The following is a 16730-nucleotide window of genomic DNA, read 5'->3' on the forward strand; positions in this document are numbered from 1 at the left end:
AGTTGTTTTCTGACCTGAGCTCATCGGGGTTTTGGAGCAGTTGCCCACTCCATCTGCAAAAAAAAAGGGAGAAAAAAAATACCCTCCCCCAATGCACCCCCCCTTGTTGTTTTCCAGTTGAATGAAATAATCTTCCCCCGTCTGGAAAGGCAGTCTGGGTCAGAGGGCCTGTGCTCAGCCTGTTGCTTATTGTGTGCTCAGAAGAGGAGCTAAAGAACACAATTAGGCACAGATGGCTGTCTTTGCCAGCCAATGTATTGATTGGGCAAACCCACAGGAAGATATGGCCCCTTTTTACCAATGCTTTCTCGTGGCTGATGGCTTTTTTGCGCTTAAATTTGTCTCATTGCAGGTTAGCGCTTGGATTTGCCCATTGGCTTTTGCGTCAAACGCGGATTTGTTCGCAAATAATGTCAACTCGATTTCATGTTCATGATGATTAATATTATTATTATTATGTGGGCTGGGCCATTTTTTTAAATAATATTTTCATATTATTTTCTCTTTTGTATTTATTTTTTTAATCCAGTTAAAATAGAAAATTATAATAATTATTATTTTATTAAATTGTTATTATTATGTGGGCTGGACCATTTTTGAAATATTATAATTTTTTTATTTATTATTATTATTTTTTTAAATCCAGTTAAAATAGAAAAATCATTATTTTATTATTTTGTTATTATTATTATGATTATTATTATTATTATGTGGGCCGGACTCTTTTTGAAATAATATTTTGATATTTTTTTGTCTTTTTAATTTTTTTATCCAGTTAAAATAGAAAATAATAATAATGATTATTTTATTAAATTGTTATTATTATTATTATATTATGTGGGCAGGACCATTTTTGAAATAATATTTTTATTTATGTTTTTCTCTTTTTTTATTTTCTTGAAATCCAGTTAAAATGGAAAATAATGATTATTTTATTATTTTGTTATTACTATTATGATTATTATTATGTGGGCTGGACTATTTTTGAAATACTATTTTGAGATTTTTTTTCTGTTTATTTTTTCATTTCAAAAGAAACAAAATATTTTTGGAAATATGTTCAATATTAGGATAGACAACTGATTTTTAAAATATATATTTATTTTTTAATTTTAGTAAATTCTTTTTGAATTAAAAACACAAAAAGGAAAAAAAAATGAATAAAAAATGGCAATTATTGATATAAAACGGGAATAAAATCAAGAAATATAATATACATCTATATCTACCATTTTAATTTGATCCTAAAACAAAAAGTCAGCACTCATGATTTACTTCCTCGGGCCACACAAAATGACACAGCGGGCCAGATTTGGCCCCCAGGCCACCCCTTTGACACCAGTGGCCCAAGACTAGCGTTTGAATATGCCCCATGGTTAGCACTGGAATTTGCCCGATGGCTTTTGCGCTAAGGCTGAGGTTAGCGCTTGAATCTGACTGCGCTAAGGTTAGCGCTGGCTTTTTAATAAACGGAAGCGTAACAAATAGTGACGAGTAGTGATTCAAAAGTCAAGGGCTCGCTGTTGTTGTTTTTTTTGGGTGATTGGCAGTACTTGAGGGAAATGGCCCGTGGCCAAATATGCTCCCAAAATGCATGTCATTATGATTTTTTTAATTCTGACGGTGCACAGTGATGACTTAGTACTCCTTCAGTCTTAGTCAAAATTGACGTCTATTGCCGTCAATGTCAGCCGCTACTTATTCATCAATATAGCTTTTGTTAGCATGTTGCTAAACTCTGAAAATGTCTTCATTAATTATAAAAAATAGATTAAAAAATGTTTATAACAAAAATAATGTAGTAACATTGCTAATATTTATTATATATGCAAGTGTGGGGTTAAACATATATAAAAGTAGTTCAAAATTATGGAAAAATATATATAAATAGAAAAATACGTAAGTTAAAATTTAAATTTTAACAAAATTATAATAAATTAAAGAAACTAGAAATAAATATTGAAAATTAACCCAAAATATAATAAAAATAACAAATATTTAAAATGAACTCAAAATATAATTAAAAATAATATTTAAAATGAACCCAAAACATAATAAAAAACAAAAAAAACAAATTTAAAATGAACCCAAAATATAATAAAATATATAAAAATAACAAATATTATGATATAATACATATGAACCCAAAATATAATCAAATATATATATATAGAAAGACAAATATACTTAAAACGTTTAAAACATTAGTCACTTTAAATTAATTTAAAACATTTACTATATTTATTTAAAAAACATCTTTCCCTACACATAATTTCCTCTACTTATAATTTTCATACCACTTAATAAAAATATAAACCCACGCATTAAGGATTTGTCTAAACACACAAAAACCCTTAAATACTCTAAAAGGTCAAAGGTCATTCCCCGACCCCTACCCCCAAAACAGTTAACATCCAACAAAAATAATCCTTAACACCACATAATGGCACTTGTTTCTTTAAGCAAGCTTATGTCAATCAATCACATCGTCATAAAGTAAACAAAATACTCTTATTTATTTATCTATATTTATTTTAAATGAAATTCCCCCTTTTTCTTAGCCACCCCCGAAGCGTCCCTCGATTTCTACGTCACGTCTTTAATGTCATGTCGCATTTCAAAGCAATAACGTTGGACGACTGCATTGTTGAGGGTTGCCAAGGGCTTGCTTGCTATTGCACAAATAACTTTTTTTCTCTTTGTGTGGCAGTAGAGAGCCAAAGACGTCAGGTCGGTTCCTTGAAGTGGATCCCGAACAAACCTTGAGAAGAAGAGACACACTCTCCTTCAATCTGCTCTCTCTCTCTCCCTCTCTTTTCCTCTCTCTCTTTTTTTTTCTCCCCCTCGCACACAAACACACGCAGCGAGACTCAATTACTGGCCAATTCCCCTTCTTTATCATTCGTCATCGACCTCTTTCATAACCAAAAGCGACCTAGAGAGCGGGGGGAAGGAAAAAAAAAAGAAAAAAGACAAGACGGACCACAACGGCTAACCGGACTGTTGTTACCCGAGCCGATTTAATCCACGTTTGGGAATAAGTAAAGTGCAAAGTAAAGAAAAACAAGGTAAGTGTTGTTTTATATTCCGCTTGGCTTGTCGCCGTTGTCGTCTGTCCGCCCTCATCCCCTTCGTCGTCGCTTTTGTGGCTTCCTTTTTTTTGTAGGCTTCCCACAACTCGAAAGCGGTCCGCCGCGAGTTAAAAAATGGAAGTTTTGCGGTTGTTGAAAGGGGGAAAAGAAGTGTTTTGGGTAGTCGTTTATCTCGTCGCCGAGCTGATAGTAGATAGCTGCTCCATTGTGTTGCCTTCGCGGCGCCTCGCAAAACTCAAACGCTTTCTGTTTGCTCCTAACTTGTGTCTTTTTGTGTGTGTAAATAATTCAACTTTATGCTTCTGTTGCTCTTTTTGCCTTTCTCAGAGGTTGTGGAACGCTTTAATATAACTAGTTTGTAAACGACCGGCTGTTAAATTAACTATGAATATCTTCACCCCCACGGGGCGGTTTACTCCGTTTTAATCCCACGATATGTGTTTATTCCTCCCCGTTGCCACCACGTTAGCGTGGTGCCTTTATGTGTCCCCCCTTCTCCCGGTTCCGTCGTCCGCCTGGTCGAGACCTCGACCCCCGGGGTGGGAGAACTGGAATGGAACCGAGTGTCTCACTTGGCTTCCTCAAACGTCCAACGTAAAAGAAAAAAAAACGTCGCCCCGGTGCGCGTGTTTTAACTCGCAATGATGTCCATTTCTCGGCCCCCTTCCAAAAACAACAAGCCCTTCGCCATCTTGGCTATCTTTTAATGTCCCCCCTCCCTCCTCCTCTTACAAACAACAGTACTCACCTTCACATGTATCCGCGTTGTAAGTTTTAGAACAAAGTTTTTCACCGAAAAAAGACACGAAATGGAGGGTGTTCCGTGTCGAATAGAGTCCACGAGGGTTAATGGACTAGTTTGTCTATGACGTTTTTTAGCTAGCTAATGTGATGAGCGGTTCTGTTAGCCTCGAGTGGACAAGACGTCGCCGCTGCTTGTAAAAAAAAAAATAAGGCGACCCGGTTCGTCATTTTTTTTCGACGGGCAGGTGTTCTATTTCGTCAAAAAATAAATAAATAACATTTTCGAACCAAAACAAAAGCTTCGTTTATATTTCAATGAAAACTGGAGTCGAGAAACGACGGGGGGACGACGACGTTAATTACTAGGAATCTTATTAAAAGGGAGAATTGTCAGTGTCCATGCTAGCTAAATAGCTTCAATTAATTTGAAATGAAATGTCTTTTAATGATTGTAAGCTTGTTAAGACGAGTCTGAATCTCTTTTCTGTCGTAATCCACGCTGAAGGATAGTTTCGATTGCGAAAAGGACTTCATTAATCATCACAGTGGTGTCTTATCTTTATATTGTGAGGAAGCTTTGGAAAAGAAAGATACACACATAAAAATTATCGGGTTGTTTTTTTCTAAACACGCGTTTTAACTGATTGCCAACGTTGTAACTTGGAAATGTTTGGAAATTGAACATGGCTTTTAAGGCTTTTTTTTTTTAAATGTTAACCCCTAACCAGGGGCGCAGCTAAGGGGGCAATGGCAGTGCAGTTGCCCCCCCGCTAACGGCTAACGGCTAATGTTGACTTTCGAGGATATTGAAACTGTACTTGTGCTAATTTGTCATTCTTTACAGTTAAAGGCGTTTAGGGTTTACGTTCAACGGTTGTCAGTTGAGTCATTATTCATAATTATTATGATTATCTTAGCAGCGATGTAGAAGGGCCTTTTATGATTGTGTAAACAACTAAAAAGGTCTGTTCGTTTTGCTATGAAAAACATTAACCTTTACAGATGTCAAACGTACTCATGTCTGACATTTTAGTTTTTATTCCATCCACATCATTTATGCATAAAAACAAATCAGGCAGTCATGTCGCAAAAAAGTTGTCGTTTTTTTTTAACCCGAATCATGGATCAGAAGAAAAATTGATGATGACATCACCGTTTATTTTCAATAGATCTGTTCAAAGTGCAGAGGAATTAAAATCCAATGATCCAACCCACGCAAAACCCACAAAAAACCCTGAATAATGTTAAGAAAAGGAACGAAAACACTGAAAAAATAGCAACAGAAATTAAAAAAAAAAACATTACCAACTGCAAAAAGCGTGACTTCCTCCGACAAAAACTACAAAAAAATCTACAAAATTTACAAAACCCACCAAAAAATCTACAAAATGTACAAAACTCACCAAAAAATCAAAAAAAATGTACAAAACTGACAAAAAAATTCACATAATGTGCAAAACCCACAAAAAATCCACAAAATTTACAAAACCCACCAAAAAATCCACAAAATTTACAAAACCCACTAAAAAATCCACAGTGTACAAAACCCACACAAAAAATCCACACAATTTACCAAGCCCCCCCAAAAATCCACAAAATTTACAAATCCCACAACATACACACATTTTACAAACCCCCTAAAAATACACCAAATTTACAAAACCCTAAAAAATCCACAAAATTTACAAACCCCCCAAAAATACACCAAATTGACCAAACCCCCCAAAAAACCCCAGTTTATTTTCCACCACACCCCCGTCTCCCCACCCACGGTCCTTCGTCGCTCCCACTCCAAAAATGTCCGTCTCGCGCCGTCAATAACGGCCATTGAGTTAACAAGGAAGTGACCCGAAATGCCCCAAACAATTAGGAAGTGACCCACGAGAGAACCACGCACCCCCCACAATATCTCTCTCTCTCTCGACAAGTCACCACCTTCCAATCACTCACGGTTCTCTTTGTACGCATTTAAATTCTGTTTTGACGTTGAGTCAGAGTAGCCCAAGTTGAGCTCAATGTCCAAAAGGGACAGGAAAGAAGAAGAAGAAAAAAAAGCAAAGCAAAGCAAACAAGCCAAAGCTTTGAAATGGAAAATGTGATCATTTCACCTCCCACCTCTTTTGTTTGGCCGTTTATTGCCGCCAAGCCGGAGTGCCGAGAAGCAGATGTTTAGGCAAACACGAAGGCGCCGAGACCCCCCCCCCCCCACCTCCCGTCCGTCCACCCGTCCTCCCGTCCGTCTTGTCCTTTAGTCCGTCCTTCTGGGGCACGGCGCTCCCTTCCTCGAGCTGCTGATGCATCGACGTGACAGCTGCTTGATTTCATGGAAGCGCTTAGAAGCCATTAGGCCTATAGCGCAGGATTGAAAACACCTCTTGTTTTCTGCCCCTTTTTTTCCGCCGCACGGCAACCCGACGTCCAATGGCAAAATAGATTGGACGTCTGGTGCCGTCATTGGCAACCGTTTGAATGATTTTTTTGGGTATTGTATGAGTAGAATAAGATTTAAAGCTTTGTCATTAAGTGCAGAAATAACAAATAAATTAACAGAAAAGTCATAAAAAATATGTAATCAACATAATAAGCAGTTATGAAATAAATAAGAAGGCATGTCCAAAAATCACAATAACAAACAAATGAACAGATGAATAAATAAATATATTTTAAAAAATAATAAATAAATAACATTCATAAATAAATTATCGATACATAATAATAAAAGATATAACAAATCTATAAATAAATTATCAATAAATGATAACAAAACATCAAGGAATAAATTATCAATAAATAATAATTTAACAAATCAGGGAATAAATTATAAATAAATAATAAAAAAAAATCAAGGAATAAATTATCAATAAATATTAATAAAAAAAATGTGATAAATCAATATGTAGTCAACACAATAAGTAGTTGTTAACATACAAATAAGCAGTGGTGAATTCTTTGGAATCATTTTTAGGAGAAGAAACAATGTTTGCCATAACATTTATTTTGACCATTGGAGGCAAGTTTGCTCTTTAATTAAATGATTCATTAAATAGCCATTCCAAATAAAATACCCCTGTGCCTTTTCCATTTGGCCCAGTACAAACGTTTATTTGCTTAAAACTGTAATTGAATACATACAAAATGAAGGATGAAACACTTCATTACCCTAACCAGCCACACATTTAGCACTCACAATGTAGCTACAGTAAGTATTACATGAACTGTACCTGCTAGCATAGCGATTAGCCACTCGTACCTAGCGCTAGCCTTGTGCTAATTAACACTGTATTTACAGGATAAGCATGTTAGTACATGAACTGCATCTGCTAGCATAGCGATTAGCCACTCGTACCTAGCGCTGGCGTCGTGCTAATCGCTCAATAGCATGTTATTTACGTGAAAACTACAGTAGTACATAAACGACATCTGCTAGCATCGCTATTAGCCACTAATTTCTACCGCTAGCCTCGCGCTAATTGCTTATTAACATGGTATTTACATAAAAACAATGGTAGTACATGAACTGCATCTGCTAGCATCCCTACTAGCCACTCATTTCTAGTCCTAGCTTTGTGCTAATTGCTTATTAGTACAGTATTTCCTTTAAATGTATATCACCCCTGCAATTAAAAGTCTGATATTACCCCTAAAATATTATACAACACTTTCAGAACTCCCATAGTTTGAAAAAAAAGACATAGTTAAGCTAAATAACATTTTAGGACACAATTTAGCACACAGGCTTAGTCTCTAATGCGAAGACTAGTTCTTCACATCAACATAAACACACACTTCTTTCTCCTAAAAAAGAATAAGCAGTTTGCTAGACAACGATATACATTACTTGACTAATTTTTGGGTGATATTTAGTATATTTTATAGAATATTTTGTGCAAAACACTTTATTTTCTGCTCCCATTTAAAATACACCAGAAATTTTGGACAACAAAATAACCCGGAATACCCCAAAAACAAATGACAACATCGATATAAATTACTTTTTTTTGTGATAATCGGTACCTTCATGATTCTCAAAAAATAGCCATGATAAACTAGAGTTATGTCATATTACCTGTGCTCACTACACAGCAATGTATCCACTCAAATCATTCCAACTAAGCACAACACTTTCAAAACAAACCATTCATTCCAACGCCACTCTAAACCATGACTGCAAAATCAAATTTCAAGGTTCTTCGCTCCCGTCCGCCTCGTTCCTTTTTGAAACAAAAACAATTTTCATTTGTTTGTTAAAAACCTCGTCGGACTCGTGCTCGACGTGAACATTGTGGAATTAAGGATAGCCGTGCTTAAGCCCTATTTGCATGTCTAGCAAAGTCACAGCAAATGGGTGCTATTGACTAAGCTGATTAGGGGAAATTAGGTTCACGGGCTCTGTGTCGGTCGGGGGTGCCCAATCTGACACAACTTGGACAGCTTTGGACTACGCAATCCCATGTGCACACAAAGCGGAGATGCACCGTAATCCTTTATTAGCGCCTATCTTTTTAGGAGACGCCAGCAGACGCAAAGCTTTCGCCGCCGTCTTTGACAATGCTTTATTAAGTCCGCCTTGTTTAATCAATGGCTTTTCCACGCCAAAATCCAATTGGTTCCTCGACGGCCGCTCGCTTCCGACACGCGACGCCGTCGTCGCCGGGACGCCGTCGTCGCCGGGACGCCAAACTCGCTCTGATGTTTGGCGCCGACTTTGATCTGGCGCAAAAGAAACGCTGGAAATGGTGGAATTTTGACTGCCGTGTTTGGAAGTCGGAGGAGGATCTCCGCTGGCTTTCAAACGGCGCTCAAAAGATGTTCATTTGATGGATGGATGAAGGGAAATGGCTGGTTTTGATGCGGGAGAATATTATGCGCTGCCGGGTGTTTTGTTCCTTTGGCTGCTGCTGTGGTGAAATTTAAATTTGGAAAAGTGGCTTTTGTTTCATATGGTGGGGAAATATTGGGGGATTTTTCTTGAAAATGCAGCACTACCTCTACTTACAAATGTCTTTATTTTTAAATGTCTCTACTTACACATTTCTCTATTTTCAAATGCCCCTACTTACAAATTGCTCTCTTTTCAAGTGCCTCTACTTACAAATGTCTCTTTTTAAATGTCTATACTTACAAATGTCTCTACTTACAAATGTCTCTACTTACAAAAGTCTCTACTTACAAATGTCTCTACCTACAAATGTCTATTTTTAAATGTCTTTACTTACTCATTTCTCTATTTTTAAATGCCCCTACTTACAAATGGTTCTTTTCCAGTGCCTCTACTTACAAATGTCCCTACTTAAAGATGTCTCTACTTACAAATGTCCCTACTTAAAGATGTCTCTACTTACAAATGTCTCTACTTACAAATGTCTCTACTTACAAATGTCTCTACCTACAAATGTCTCTACCTACAAATGTCTCTACCTACAAATGTCTCTACCTACAAATGCCTCTACTTACAAATGCCTCTACTTACAAATGCCTCTACTTACAAATGCCTCTACTTACAAATACCTCTACTTACAAATGCCTCTACTTACAAATGCCTCTACTTACAAACGGCTCTACTTACAAATGTCTCTACTTACAAACGTCTCTACTTACAAAGTTTTCGATTTTCAAATGCCTCTACTTACAAATTTCTCTATTTTTAATGTCTCTACTTACAAATGCACCTACTTACAAATGTATCTACTTACAAATGCACCTACTTACAAATGTCTCTACTTACAAATACCTCTACTTATGAATTACTAAGTTAGGAAAATTCTCAATATGATTTTTTTTACAACTTACAAAAGAAAGGCAAGCTGGTGAACAAGTGGTTAGCACGTCGACCTCTTGGTTCTGGGTTCGATTCCCAAGTCGTCCCTCACCATGTGGAGTTTGCATGTTCTATGTATTCTATTTTATTCAAAATAGATTGGACATCTGTCAGTGTCAATGGCAGGCAATATGTTATTACTTAAAAGTAAACTTGTAGATTATTAGATAGAATTAGATCATTTGTATCAAATGAAATCAATTAGTGTCACGAAACGCTTGATTGACACCCGATTGACTCAAATTTTGTCTGCCAAGACAAAACAATATTTCTCATGTATTATAATAATAAGCCAGTAATAGTATTTATGTGAGTCACGCTGGCAAAGAAAAGCAAATTTGCTATCAATCAACATAATCAACTCCTTTAACAAAGCGTGACATACATTTGAGAGCTTTTTTTTGTAATCATAGCCAAATTCTAAAACCTTCATTTTGCGACTATGAATATTAATATAATGTGCTTGCTCCACTTCCAGCTCTTTGCTGTTCAATTTAGGAAACATACACATTAGCATCGGGACCGGTTAGCGCTTTTAGCGTACCTGCTGCATGTAAACAATGTTTAATCAGAACCATTAATGATGAATTAAGTTAAAAATGCTTTTTATATTTACATATTTAGTTGGCAGTTGTGTCAAGACCGTGGAACGAATAAGAGAATTTACATATAAAGTACGAAATGTTATTAAGTTATGAACAAAGTACTGGTAAAAGTTATTTTTTGTGTGTTGAGTCGTATAAAAGAGTTATTAATTATTATAAGTGCAGCAGTGGTTTGATCAAAGTGATTTATTTTCATAAAAAGACTTGGATAAAAAAGTTTTGGTAATCTGATGCTAGCTTGAGCTAGCTTAGTTGTGTTTTTCGTAGCTTTTTTTGGTCTTGAGTGTTTTGCTATGTTTTTTTAAGTGAGTTTTGGGTCATTGGACCAATCAGAAAGTCCAGATTTGACATTTTTTTTAAATTTATTATTGTTATTTTCGATATCTTTTAATATCATTCCTCCATATCCAACCCTGTAACTGTACTGCTAACCATCATTGCTCCTATTGCTAACCTGCTAATAGCATTGTGTAACTGTACTGCTAACATCATTGCTACTATTGCTAACATGCTAATAGTATATTTGGGCATTTTTGTGAGTGTCTTTTGGATCATTGGACCAATCAGAAGGTCCTGATTTGACTTTTTAAAAAAATATTATTTTTTAATTTTTATTTTCAATATCGGGATGCGGCTCGAGAGCCACGTGTTCACAACACCCCTTTCTTAACTCATTAACGTCCAATCCAATTTGAGTGGCAGTCAAAACGAGTTAACACTTAAAAATGTCAACTAATTCCGTAATTTTTTTGCTTAGAAACAAATTGTAACGTTTTATTAAGACTTTTCTTTTGTATAACGAGCGGCTTAACGAGGAAACAATAAGCGGCGTAACATACAAACGGGTCACCCCGTCTTGACATTCACCAACACCAAATTTGGGCGATAAGCTCCGCCTTCTGGCCCCCCGGGGCTTTTTATTTATCATTCAATGGAAGAATTTACTTGATGAAAGTCAAGGTTGTTGCTTGTTTTCCAGCAGGAGCTCCGCCCCCTTATATGCTTTGTGAAAATTCATGTTTTTATTTTAATGGCGTCTTGAAAGGTCAGAGTTTTTTTGCCTTCTGTTTCAGGGAGGGTTGTCTTTGTTTTTGTACATTAAGCGAGGAAGCAAAAACATATTTTGTTGCTTTATGCCAGCAGAAAGCTTCAATTTAATGTGGCCTTTAGAAAAAGTCAACCATCGGAAAAAGAAACAAAAATCTGTTGTACGTTTGTTGTTTTTTTACCCTCAGACAAGGCGCTTCGGCCAAAAGGGCGCTACCATGACATTATGCTACCATATGCTAGTGTATGTTATGCCAGCATATTTTATGCTAGTGTATCATATACTAGTGTACCTTATGCTAACATATGCTAACATACCTTATGATAGCATATCTTGGTCTAGCGTATGTTGTGCTAGCGTATGTTGTGCTAGCGTATGTTGTGCTAGCGTATGTTGTGCTAGAGTATGTTGTGCTAGTGTATGTTGTGCTAGCGTATGTTGTGCTAGCGTATGTTGTGCTAGCGTATGTTGTGCTAGCGTATGTTATGCTAGCGCATGTTCTTTTAATGTATGTTATGATAGAGTATCTTATGCTGTCAAATTTTTTGCTAGTTTATCGCATGCTAGCATATTGTATTGTATCTTATACTAGTGTACCTTATGCTAACATATGCTAACATACCTTATGATAGCATATCTTGTGCTAGCGTATGTTGTGCTAGCGTATCTTATGCTAGTATATCTTATGCTAGCATGCCTTATGATAGCATATCATGTGCTAGCGTATGTTGTGCTAGCGTATGTTATGCTAGCGTATGTTATGCTAGCGTATGTTCTAGCTTATGTTCTTCTCGTGTATGTTATGATAGCGTATGTTATGATAGCCTATTTTATGCTAGCCTATCTTATGCTATCGAATCTTATGCTGACGTAGGTCATCTTAGGGTGTGTTATGTTAGTTATCCTAGCATGTGTAATGCTAGCGTAAGTTATCCTAGTGTGTGTTATGCTAGCGTGTTGTTGTTTTTTTTGCTAAAGCTTCCAGTAAAACTGAATTGGATGTCTATTGACGTCAATTTAGTTAGAACATGATCAGGTTTTTATTTAAATGTAATAGTTGACATTTTTAGGAATTAACTCATGAGTTGCGATGGAGGACAAGGGGTGTCCAATTCATTTTGACTGGGTGACAGCCCCCAAATTGTGTGTAAATTGTATATGCTTATAAAGTTGCGAAAACTTCATTTAAATTTAAATGGGATGGTCAAAGTACATTTAGTTCCTCCTATTTTTAATACATGTATCAGATCGGGACTCGGATTGTCCAAAAATATGCGATAGGGACATCCCTATTGGCCCATCCGGCAACAAATGGGGACGGCCCATTGGGAAATCCCTCCATTGCGAAAATGTTCGGGAAAGCTGCCATTTTGCTCTGATGTTTACAACACCTCGTTCGCTCTCCATCTGCATCGGGGTGGGGGTTGATAAATACACCCCCCCCCACACACACACATATACACATACGCTTTGAATTCTGCGAATATGAAAAATCTGAAAAGCGCTTAAGAAGAAGGGACGGCAGTAATATTTGCTTCTGGAGCGTCTCCTGGGTCACATGACCATGTCTGTCTAAACCACAGGTGTCAAAGTGGGGGCCTGGGGGCCAAATCTGGCCCGCAGAATCATTTTGTGCGGCCCACGAAAGTCAACGATGAGTGCCGAATTTTTGTTTTTGGATCAAATTAAAATAAACAGTATAGATGTATATTAAATTTCCTGATTTTCCCCCTTTTAAATTAATAATTGTCATTTTTTAATAATTTTTTCTGTGTTTTTAGTTTGAAAATAATTTTGTAAAATCTAAAAATATATTTAAAAAAAGCGCAAATAAATATTGTTTTAGCTCTATAAAAAATGGAATATTCAGGGCTTTGAATCTAGTTCTTTTAATTCATTTATAAAAAAAAATGTCACCCTTGGCTTAGGTTTTTATGCTAATTATGTTAATATGCTAATTTTGCGATGCTAACTTGTCATTTTAAGCCCCATCCAAGTGACTTCCTATTGGTTTGGAGCTATTCCAAGCATCCATATTCCCTCTTTAGCTTCCAATCAAGCCATTTTGTCAAATAAAGTGTATCAAAATGCACTGGGTGGATCTCAAACTTCTAGTTTTGCTTGGGCGACCCCGTCAAGCGTTCCATTCGGCGGTGGCTGCCCGTGGGCCGCACCTTTTGACAGGTTAGGATGGAGCGCGCATTGAGTTATATTGCTCAGCTCCAAAGTGCGTTGTTGTTTGTTTGTGTGCGCGTAAATGTGTGTTTATGTACGTGTGTACATGTTTGTGTGTGTGTCCTTTTGTCATGGCTCATGGCATTGTGTGGGAGTTAAATATTTAACATTCTGGCTGAGCCTCCAGCGGGCTTTGCCAGCGCAGCTAAAATAAAAGCCTCTGTGGCAGCAGTGACCAGATTTCAAATGCCCGACAAGATCAATAAATATGTGTGTGTTGGCGCGTCCATGTGTGTGTGTGTATGTGTGTTCAATTTTCTAAGCCCCAACGCCGGTCGGTATTCTCGCAAAGCCGGCCTATGCGGCGGCGTTCACGCACATTTGTTGGGTCCGTCACCCCCGAACAGCATCCCCCCACGAATGCCTTCCCTATAGATCAATAGTGTCAGATCAATTTTGATAATATTTAGATTTTTTTGTATAAATGGATTAAAAGCCCTGAACATTCAGTTTTTTATAGATCTAAAATAATGTTTATCTTAGTTTTTTTTTTAAATATATTTTTAGATTTTACAAAATGATTTTTGAACTAAAAACAGAAAAAAATGGGTTAAAAAATGACAATTATTGATTTAAGAGGGGGAAAATTGGGAAAATTAATATACACCAGACCATTTTAGATATATTTAGATTTTTTTTAATACATCAATTAAAAGAACTGGATTAAAAGGCATGAATATTCATTTTTTAGACCTAAAACAACGTTTATTTTAGCTTTTTTAATATTTTTTTTGATTTTACAAAATGATTTTTGAACTACAAACACCAAAAAAATGGATTAAAAAATTTAAATTATTGATTTAAAAGGGAGAACATCTGGAAAATTAATATACATCGGACCATTTTAGATCTATTTAATTTTTTTTAATAAATGGATTAAAAGAACTGGATTAAAAGCCTTTACTATTCCATTTCATAGATCCAAAACAATGTTTTTTTTAGCTTTTTTGATATATTTTTAGATTTTACAAAATGTTTTTTGAACTAAATATAGAAAAAAAAATAAAAAATTGCAATCATTGATTTAAAAGGGGAAAAATCAGGAAATTTAATATACATCTTTACTCTATCTTTGAATTTGATTCTAAAACAGAAAGTCGGCACTCATGATTGACTTTCTCGGGCCGCACAAAATGACTCGGCGGGCCACATTTGGCCCACGGGCCGCCACTTTGACACCTGTAATTTAGACGATTCAAAAGGGGAGTGAAATGAGTCAGCTAAAGTCGGCTAATCCGCAGAAGCCCTGTTGCACGCACGACCAATCAGATGAGTCGCTGGCTTGGTCGCCAGGTTTTAATACCTTTTAGTTTTGTTCTCCCTCCCAGTGGAGAAAAGACAGAAATTAATGTGTGCTATCATTAGCATTGCTACGCTTGGTCAACTCAGCCATTTTTTTTAAATTCTTAACTATTATGATTAGATTATAGTAGATTAGATAACTTTATTCATCCTAGTATTTTTTATTGATTTTTATTTAATTTTTTCCTCTTCTTTTTGGCGGATTAGTCCAAAATATAGGCTAAAGAAAATTAAAATAGATGGTATAAAAAATATTGTTTTGGTAGACATTTAGATTGTTTTATTTTCGATAACAAATAATGCAATTTGATCAAGGCTAAAGCTAAAAGCTACAAGCTACAAGCTAAAAGCTACAAGCTAAAAGCGAAAAGCTAAAAGCTAAAAGCTAAAGCTAAAACTTAAAGCTAAAAACATGAGCGGTTAAATAAACGTTGTTTTAGATCTATAAAAAACGGATTATTCCGTTTTTTTAATCCAGTTCTTTTAATCCATTTGTTAAAAAAACATCTAAATATTATAGTAATATTTTATTCCATTTTTTTCTGTGGTTTTAGTTCAAAAATAACTTAGTAAAACCAAAAAATATATATAAAAAAGCTAAAATAAACAATTTCAGATCTATAAAAAAAGCTTTTAACCCACTTCTTTTAATCCATTCATAAAAAAAAAAAATCTAAAAAATATATCTAAAATAATCCGGCCCACATAAAATCAACTTGACGTTAAAGTGGCCCGCGAACCAACCCGCGTCTTGACACCCTAACCGCGATATTCCAGGGATTACTGTACTATTACTGTAGCAAAGTGGGCGGGGCTACCTCACCGAGAACATTATAGCCGCGAATAAACATTCCACTTAGAAAGAACCACCCGCATTTATTTCCACCGTTGTTCTTCTAAAAAAAAAAAAAAATCCCATCCCACCGATGGCATCATGACTCCGCCCCCTTCCACACTCTCCTTCCAAACGATGACACCGAGAGACAGCTGTAACGTGAGACGCCATCCTGGCGGGGGCTCGCAAAGAATGGAGAGAGAGAGCGAGGCCTTTATCAACCACCAATGGTGGGGGGAGGGGTGCGACGGGGGTGCCGTGACCTCCCCCCATCATTGCGTCTAGTCACACAACCACTTCAAAAAATCCAAGTGGCACAATTTTGCGTCCATTTTACATTCAACACGTGCTCGATTGAACATGAGTCGGGGGATTTTTTTTCTGATTTTGTGTTGTGGCACAAACACAAATGCGCACACAGATACAGACATAGATATACCGTATTTTCACGACTATAAGGCGCACTTAAAAGTCTTCAATTTTCTCCAAAATAGACAGTGCGCCTTATAATCCACTGCGCCTTATATATGGAAAAAACAGAAAACCAAAAACGAAAAACCACCACTGTTGGATATTAAAAAAAACACAAACGCCTGAAGTGAAACAATACTGTTAAGTATGCAGACGCCATCTTAGTTTACAAAATCTTCCATCATATAGCTCCTCCCCCACTGCAAGATTTTATACAAAAAAATCCAAAATGGCTGGCTCTAGAGGTGACTGTAATGTAGTGAGTGCTTCATAACTGGAAGTCAATAGCAATTACCGTATTTTCAGGACTATAAGACCCACTTAAAAGTCTTACATTTTCTCCAAAATAGACAGACAGTGCGCCTTATAATACAGCGCGCCTTATATATGGAAAAAATGTCATTCATTGAGGGTGCGCCTTATAATGCGATGCGTCTTATAGTCGTGAAAATACGGTACACGCACATAGATACAAAAGGAGGCTGGGCAAATCCTGTGTGAGAGCTCTCCCGCGTGTAATCCAAACATTTCGAGCTAATTTAAGCAGGCACGCAGCTAGGCAGCATCCTTAAGGAAACAG

The 16730-nt window shown here is 36.4% G+C and overlaps 1 protein-coding gene across 1 annotated transcript in view; it reads left to right on the forward strand.

Moving 5' to 3' along the window:
• Positions 1-2641: 2641 nt before the first annotated feature.
• Positions 2642-16730, forward strand: part of baz2ba (bromodomain adjacent to zinc finger domain, 2Ba) — a 74868-nt gene continuing 60779 nt past the window's right edge. Inside the window, exon 1 of the mRNA XM_077712409.1 lies at positions 2642-3068. The gene's annotated coding sequence lies outside the window, so the exon portion shown is untranslated. The remainder of the gene's footprint in view (positions 3069-16730) is intronic.

Source organism: Stigmatopora nigra, chromosome 3, assembly GCF_051989575.1.
Source record: "Stigmatopora nigra isolate UIUO_SnigA chromosome 3, RoL_Snig_1.1, whole genome shotgun sequence".
In the NCBI taxonomy this organism is placed as follows: domain Eukaryota; kingdom Metazoa; phylum Chordata; class Actinopteri; order Syngnathiformes; family Syngnathidae; genus Stigmatopora; species Stigmatopora nigra.